Source organism: Felis catus, chromosome B1 (assembly GCF_018350175.1).
Source record: "Felis catus isolate Fca126 chromosome B1, F.catus_Fca126_mat1.0, whole genome shotgun sequence".
NCBI classification, from domain to species: domain Eukaryota; kingdom Metazoa; phylum Chordata; class Mammalia; order Carnivora; family Felidae; genus Felis; species Felis catus.
In genome coordinates, this window is record NC_058371.1 from 155,896,236 (window position 1) to 155,905,507 (window position 9,272).

Below are 9,272 nucleotides of genomic sequence, written 5' to 3' on the forward strand. Positions count from 1 at the left end.
CTTCTCTAAATATTTTCTCCCCTTACCTTGCATCTCACCCTTTGGTTGGTCAGTAAAATGCTGCTAAAGTAAAACAAATTTCTGATACTTTCACTAAAATGTGCTACAGTTATGTCCTGGATCTAAAATTGGAGGACAAGAGGACAAATAGATACCCAGAAACAATTATTAAAAGACACAAAGAAAAACAACAACTAATACCTAGGTAGCCTTGCATCCTGTAGATTTTGGATGAAGTTGTTACAAAATGCTTTTGTTGCTATCCAGAAGATGGTGGGAGAAAATACAGCCTTAATTCAGGTTGCATAATCATTTTCCGTTAAATGTTTAGAAGTCCTGCTTTCTTCCACAGCACAACAATTACACAGCAGAGCATAATTATTTTACAGTCAATTGAGTACACCAAATGGGCATATTTATGAAACCTGATTTATACTTCATACTTGCAACACTACATGAAGCGTGGCTTTACCTCCCACCAAACCTGCAGTCAGTAAAACCGTCAGAAGGACTCTTTGCTTCAGCTCCAAAGCAAAATAACTGAAGTTTGAGCAATCCTTTTGAAATGTTGGTACCGCACTTAGCTTTTTCCTATCAAGTGTACTGCAAAGAGGAAAGGCAAAGAAAGCAATGTGGTATCTGTGGACAGGTTCCATAAAAGTTTTATGGCTTTAGTTCATGCCCTGATTCTTGCTGTGGTGAGCAAGTACATTTTTCATTAGCCTATCCCACAAAGCAATGAGACAGTCTACATTTAAGTGATGACCTTCTCCATATAAACTCAAACTTGTTTTCCTTGTACTTCAATAACTAATAATTATTTATGAAGGTTTGCATAATTACCTAACATACTGCAGGAGTTTGGTCACATTATGACCTTCATAAGAACTTCTTGGAACATGGTATTTCCAAATTTTTGAAGAGATACTCTAATTCCTTGTCTTTTTTTCTCACACATTTGTACAGTTGGCAGTGAGGCATCAATTCACAGTGATGACTTACTGGTACCATCAGTGAGTTTAAGGAGGCCTCTGTAAATATTTAAATTAGGCATTTCTGTTTTAGATGCAAAAAAAGTCCAGGCTGCTGTTCTAATGCAATTACAGAAAAATTAAATAATAGGTGATTTTGTTGAATTTGCTGATTAATCATGTGTAATGTCTATGTTTTTCTTATTAATTGCTTTATTTTAATTACATAAGAATATAAAGTCTTCTGATTTCACTCAGGACTGAAAGAGGGGAAATACTTATTTGGAATTAATGAGCAAACTGTGGAGTCCCGGGTTTATCGGTAATTCTTTATCTTCAGAGTCTGAGCACGGCCTAATATGGGGACTATAAAACAAGATTCCTCTATGTGTTATTGACTTCCAAATGAAAAAAAAATATATTCACTCCTTTCATAAGACCTGTGCACAGCAGCTCATGTTGATGGCCTCCAAGCACAGTAAACTAACACATTAGGGTAAACAGATGTTTTCTCTATTAACAGTATCAACCATCTGGCTGCAGGCCAAATCAAGTCTGGGAAGTAATTTCAACTGGCCTGTCTGTTAATGGGAAAACTGACTGAACAGTCTCTCCTGCTCATCTTCCCATCCTGCAAAGGATGTTTCTTCCAGTGTATGATTCATGGAAGAACAGGAAGGAGAGAGATCATTTCAAAGAGTTAATTAATTCTTAGTTGCAATTTTATTCAATTATCTGTTTAAAATATAAAATGTACAGCATTCAAGATGCTAAGATCTAAACTAAGTATGATGTAGAAAATTAGGAAAAATGTAGAGATAAATTTTCTTAAACACTGGAATCAGCTGCGGTATCTAATTTAATCTTTATTTAAAGAACCCAGTCCCTGGGAGACCATGAAACTAGGTTGCCAACTGCCTACTAAAAAAATAAAGGAACAAAAGTAACTTTTGCTAAAAAGAGGTAAAATCATGACCATCTCACATATTACTTATTTTTGGTCATTAAATATTGTTTATTCAGATATAATTGCCTTAGTTCATTTTATCTTTCATATAGTAATGATTTTTTTTTCAACGTTTATTTATTTTTGGGACAGAGAGAGACAGAGCATGAACGGGGGAGGGGCAGAGAGAGAGGGAGACACAGAATTGGAAACAGGCTCCAGGCTCTGAGCCATCAGCCCAGAGCCTGACGTGGGGCTCGAACTCACGGACCGCGAGATCGTGACCTGGCTGAAGTCGGACGCTTAACCGACTGCGCCACCCAGGTGCCCCATGATTCTTGAATTATATCAATGCAGTATTAATACAGACATTATCTCTTAACCTAACCTAAACAAATCAGAATAAAACAAAGGAAAATTATAATTCATAATATCATTTGCACAGATGTAAAATCTCAAGTAAGATTTAGTAAAAATTAATTTCTTTCATTTATTCCCAGATACTTGTGATAAATACCCACCTTTGCAGAATTTCCTTTTGTTCTTATTTCTTAGTTCTTTCTTTGCCTCTAAATCATTTTCTTTTCCTAACCATATTAGCTATGTATATAGTGGAAAATTGAATCCCAAGAAGACACATCTTTATAAATGGATGAATAATTCTCCTGGGCTAGAAATTATTTAACTGATACTGAGCTACAAAATGGTATCTTCACGAGGCTAAACCTAATACAACTATTTCTTGTCCTATCTGTAGACAGACTAGAGGATTAACTAGGAATTGTGTGGTTTTTTAAAAATGTTTATTATTTATTTTGAGAGAGAGAGAGAGAGCGAGCGAGCAGGGGAGGGGCAGAGGGAGAGGGAGACAGAGAATCCCAAACAGATTCCACACTGTCAGTACAGAGCTTGACATGGGGCTCGAACACACAAACTGTGAGTTGATGACCTGAGCCGAAACAAGAGTCAGAGGACTAACTGAGCCACTCAGGCGCCCCAGGAATTGTGTTTTAAGGAATATAGTAGCAAGCTTATTTCTAGTGGTTTTCTAATGTTCCCACAAGATTTCCTGAGTTAATCAACTAACATAGAGGTGCGGTATAAGGAAGGAGCTGCCAAAGCATGTTGCATAGTGTGGACAGAACGTGAGATGAATAGACGTAGATGTAAATCCTGAATTAGGCACTTACAATTTTTCTATTCACTGAACAAACGCACACCCAAACTCCTTTTAAAAATTCATTAAAGTGCTGGGGCGCATGGGTGGCTCAGTGAGTTAAGCGTCCGACTCTTGATTTCAGCTCAGGTCATGATCTCACAGTTTGTGAGATCGAGCCCTGTGTTGGGCTCTGCACTGACAGCACAGAGCCTGCTTGGGATTCTCTCTCTCCTCTCTGCTCCTCTCTCTCTCTCTTAAAAATAAATAAACATTAAATTTAAAAAAACTATTAAAGTGCTTATTATGCTCCAGGTACTGTGTTTTAATATTTGGTGTACCATAATGAAAAAGATTGACTAGATTCTCGACTTTCTTGAGTGTCTAGTCTAGTGGAGAAAATGTGTACCAACTGGCAACCTATCAAATAAAATAACTGCACATTGAGATCCATGCTGTGAAAAAGAAGAATAAAGCAATGTAACAGAAAGTAATAGGACTTGGGTTTTGTAGCTCAGTTGGTATTGATGGATCAGAAAGTACTTCTCTGAAGAAGGGGCATTTAAACTGAGACTCTAAATTGTAATGGAGGCAGCCATTTGGAAAATGACAGAAAGAGTGATTGAGGCAATGAGGATGTAATCTATAAGCCCATGAGAAGAAAGAGCTGAGCTCATTAGAAAGTTGAATGAAGGAAAATATTTCACCTCTTAGGTAAGATTTTAAACCTTTCAGAAAGCTTAGATGAGTGTCTGTAAAAATAGGTCTGGTGTGATCTGCCTCATATATTTGTTTGGGAATAATAATACCTAATGTATATTGATAAGTTCTATTTACCAGCACTATCTGAAGCACTTGCTCTGAATTTCTAATTTAGATCCTATAACAAGACCTCTTCTCTGTCACTGTCTGTATTTATTTAGGTAAGGAAACAGATTTTTGGTAACTTAGGTAGTTAGTAAGTCAATCCAGCAATCTGACTCAAGAGATCATCCTCTTAGCAATAACACGACATAATGTAGAAAAAGGTTCCAAGACATCATGCTTGTTCTTATAAGTGTAGAAATTGTTGTTAGGAGCACCTAGGTAGCTCAGTCGGTTAAGCATCCCACTTCGGCTCAGGTCATGATCTCCTGGTTTGTGAGTTTAAGCCCCGCATTGGGCTCTGTGCTGACAGCTCAAAGGCTGGAGACTGCTTTGGATTCTGTGTCCCTCTCTCTATCTGCCCCTCCCCTCCTCACGCACGCTCTCTCTCTCTCTCTCTCTCTCTCTCTCTCTCTCAAAAATGGAATAAACATTAAAAATTTTAAAAAAAGAAATCATTTTTATTATTATCAGTAGTCTGATATGTAAATATTTCAGTCTGACACAGCATTGATCTTACCTACATGTATGTATAAAGTGATTAAATTTGTCTTTAAAATCAAAGTAATTTTGAGAGTGAAAGTGTTTGATTACATGGATACGACAGGCATTAACTAATACTGTCTTGGGATAGTATGGGATAAATGGCTGTTGTACCTAACATGTGAATTTGCCATCATTGGCCTGAGGTCACATTTGTAGTGAATACAGCAGCAGGCTACTGTTTCGTGAATTTCTTAAGCTGGGAGAGAATTTAGAGGCCATCAATTACAACATCTTGTTTTATAAATAATTTGCTTTTAAGGCCCAGAGAGATGAAATTACTTGCCCAAGATAAGAGCTGGTTAGTTCCAGAACTAGACTAGAAATTCAGTGATTTTTTTTTTAGTATTCCTGGCTGCTTAAAGACAAATGTGTATTTCTTTAGCTGGAACTGAATGGAATGGATAGAAATTTACTTATCCCATCACCCCACTGGCAGAGTGTTTTTTTTTTTTTAAACTAGTAACTTGTAGCATGAAGCCAGCCAGGATTCACAGACAATCCTAGGAACATTTTAGAGTAGGACCATCAGCAGTGTTATGGAATGTGGAATCAGAAGGCCCTAAATTAGGTTTTAGCTTTGACCCTGTCATTGTTTAATTTAAGGGCCTTAAGCCAGTTACTTACTTTTTCTAAGCCTTGATTTCCTCACTTTGAGAGAGAGGACTTGAAAAAAATCCTTTTGAAGTCCTTTTTTTTTTTCTTTTCTTTAAGTTATATAAGAACAATAGTCTGAGTTTGGGGAAAGATAGTTGGTAAAGAGAAAAGTGAAGGTAACACAGACAGATTTCAATTTTGCCAAGGGCTAGTCTTGAGTCTGTTGCATGTTAAATCACATAGTTCTTGAACTGGATTAGTGAGTAGGTAGATAGAGATATTGATTAGGACACCAGTGATTATCCAGTAAATTATGCATGACTGAGTTTAAGTAGACCAACAGGATACTTTTGGACCATTTCCCACAAGACGAACTAACATTGACAGCTCATTTTCTGGAATCATGTGAGACTACTCAGGGGTTACAAATGGATAATAATGGGGATTTAAAAATTTAGATCCTAAAATAAAGGACAACTAAGGGCCTGGAAAAGAGTTCTACTATTGGAATTTTTTTTAAGTTATTAATGTCCCGAGACATTTATTTGTCTCTACATTTTTATATAACATGGAAATAATTGCTAAGTGTTCATGTTGTTCAAGTCAGTGGTAACAATAAAAGAAATATAGGTAAATTTTTAGGTATTCAGTTCTAGAGTCAAATCAGTGGGTTTAAATAGTTGATTGCCTGATTTACAGGACTGTGGTGAGAATTTAGTGAGAAGATGTACGTACTCAGTCACCCTAGTGTGCCTCAGCTGCATTGGCTTTCTTTCCCTTCTCTGATTGCATTACACCCTCTTCTCTTCTGTACCAAAACACAGAGATTGTGGAAAATATTGTAGATTGGCTTCCTCAACCTATGTTGTCTCTCTAATAGCATACCTTCCTTTAAACTAGAGTCTAAAAAAATAAACAAATACCATATTTATTAGATTTCAATGTGTCAGGATTCCAATGAGACTGTCTTCCACCAAATAGATACACATATATGAGAGAAGGAAGGCAAGAACAAACATCTGGGACAAAGGCCAGTTGTTTCTTTTTATGAGAATTGTCTTGGAGGCCTTTTATTAAGGCCTGTTAAGAAGATTCTGCTATGTGAATGTATGAACACTTGGTTTTCATGACTGTCAAACAGCAGATGGTAGCATCAGTGACATCTCTGGTGATAGTGTTAGGCATATCTTCTAGTTGGGTCATTTTGACTGTTTAGCATAAAGTTCAGTTCCCCGGACTTTTCCAAAGTTCTTTGAGTTAGTAAGAGGCTATAATAAGGGCTCTTTTGCATAAGTCAGCTAAAGTGGACTTTGTTGTCTGCAACTAAGAATCCTGAAGTAATACAGCAATTTTGAACAATGAAAGACAGAAGCCTCATTAACGTTTCTTAATATAAGATCATATTTATTCATATGTGTATTCATTTGAAATAATTATTGAGCATAAGACACTGGGTTAGATGCTGCATATAAACTGGTGAATTAAAATAGATATCAACCCTAGATATGGAAGCTAAAATCTATTGCAAGAGATATAATTAACAAGTAAATAAACAAATGAATATATGCTTGAATAATAATTAGTGCTCTGAAGAAAATCAGTAAGATGTAATAATATAATAAAAGAAGCCATTTAAGTCAGAAGAGGTTCTCTGAAAGATGAAAAGAAGCTAGCTAGTAAGAATGTGGAAGGTGCATTTTCTGTGGTTCTGAATGGTGCACTAAGAGCTTCTGGTGAATTTTATAGTCACCAGTAAAATAATAGTTAAATAAGAATGGTTAAATAAGTAAAACCTATAATTTGGCAGAAATAGGTAGCTATTTAGTCAACTAAATTTATAGAATGTAATACTGAAAACATAGAAACATAGAAAAGCCAGCAAGAATGACTTATTTCCGGTAACTGGCCACCTACATAATTATTATATCCAAATACCATAAATAACCTCTTTTTTTCCTGATAGAAAAGGGGATGATGATTATCTCTCAGACAACTAGATTTTTCAGTAAAACATTATTCAAGTGAATGTTATTCTTTCATTGGAAATTGTGTGACCTATTTATGGTGGTGGAGTCCCTATGACCTCATATGATAGAAAAATAAGGTGAGGAACCAATACAATTATAAATAGCAAAAGGAGCAAGCTAAAGATTGTAGAATGCCCAATTTAAACACTATCTCCTTCCACTGTCAAGAAGACTGTGATTATTGAGTTTTCTGTTACTCTTCTACAACAATCCTAATTTTACGTAACTTTTATTTTATTATAGTTATTATTATAGTAAGTTATTATATATAGTATGTTATTATACAGTTTTTATAGTAAGTCCTCTTACAAGGACTTACTGCTCTTAAAGTCCAAAATGATGTGCTGAAGGGTTAGCAGTTAGTTCCTACAGTTTAAATAAAGAGACTGGGATTAACACTTTGAAGAACAAACTGGATCTTCCTTTTGACGGTGAGAATTTATCCTGATCAAGAGGTGTGAAATGATTTTAGTGTTCATAATTCAGATGTAGAGCCTTCAGAGATCAGGCACATTTTTTTCCCCTTTGTATGGCTATTTGCATGTGAAACAAACTCCCTTTCTAACCTCTCCTTGGCTACACCTTTGTCCAGATAAACCTGGCAGAGCATCTTGTGAATGGGCACATTGCCATCATGGCAGATGGACTGGGCAAGCAAGTTCAAGAGCCAGAATGTATGTCACATTTGACTAAGAAGGGCACATTGACACCAGTGTATGTAGAAACAGCATTTGGTGTACATTCTCACTCCCTATGGCCAAGGGAATACGACCCAGCACTGTAGCTGAGCAATACATTAACTTTGTAAATCTAAAACATTTACGCCTAATCACTACAGATCTATTGCCCAGAAATTATGGCTATAATTTAGACTTCTTGGGAGAAAAAATGTAAAGCTTTGTCCTAAATATTGGATATAGATATTTCTTCAAAAAAAGCATCATCATCAACCACAAATACTATATTGATCATTTGTTCTATTCATGCCATTTGTAAGGTCGTACATCTTACAAATAATCTTTCAGAGAAGAAATTTGTGGTTTTCCTTTTTACATAAGCACAGGTACATTATCTGAGTAATAGTGATTTTATATTTTATATCTTTCTTTATATAACTTATTAATATATCTCAAACTATTCTCATCCATTTCTTCAATCTCACCTTTTCTCTCCAAATGCCCTGATGTAATTTATATTTCACTTCATCGGGAATGAATATTTTGAGAAACATGTTTTAAATCATTATCAACCTCACCCCCATGCTCTTAATCCTTCCACTTTTGTGATCTCTGCCAACAATGTTATAATTATTCTGATTTAAAACATTAAGACCAACTTTAACATTAACTCGTCTTTTATTTCCATATCTAACTATTCTTCAAAATTTTCCAATGATAAATCAATCCTCTCCTTTCCAGTCATAGTTCTATTACTTTAATTCTTAACCTCATTATATCTCACCTAAACCGGGAAAGCTCTCTATTAAGTATTTAGCATAATGGCTTCAAGGTCAGACAAACCAGGTCATAAATCCAGCCAACCATTTATGAATATATGTAAGTATGTATGTATACATTTATACACATTCAACTGTTTTCTTTTTTAGCCCAACTCAGTTAAAAGTATTTTACAGAAAAACACAAATGCCATTCCTAAATACTTCAGTGTATCGCCCCTAAGGATAAGAACATTCATCTACATAACAATAGTATGGAAATATTATGAAGGCAGGCCTGGAAGGATGTCCTGATGGGTTGTTTGTGAGGATATAAAAGAAAGTCAAAGATATTTCCAGAGATTTTGGCAGGAGCAAATGGAAGTATGGAGATATCATTTACATAGGCCAGGAAAACTGCATTTACAAGCTATTTTGGGATTATAGAGATAAATTTCCCCCCATTCTTTGCTAGAGATTGGCTGGGTCAGGCCATAATTGAAAATTCTGGAGTGTGTAAATTTCCTCGAAGTTGAGGAAATCTTGCATGAGGCAAAATAAAATATCAAACCCAGGTTCTAGAATATTTTTAGTGAAATAATTTAACAAGAATCACAAATGGAAAATGGAGCCATTCCATTTAGCATGCTTTGGCTGTCTGCAGAATATCTCACTCAAATTGCTCTACAGTTTAGAATATGTAAAGGTTCCAATGTGAAGAAGTACAGACTAG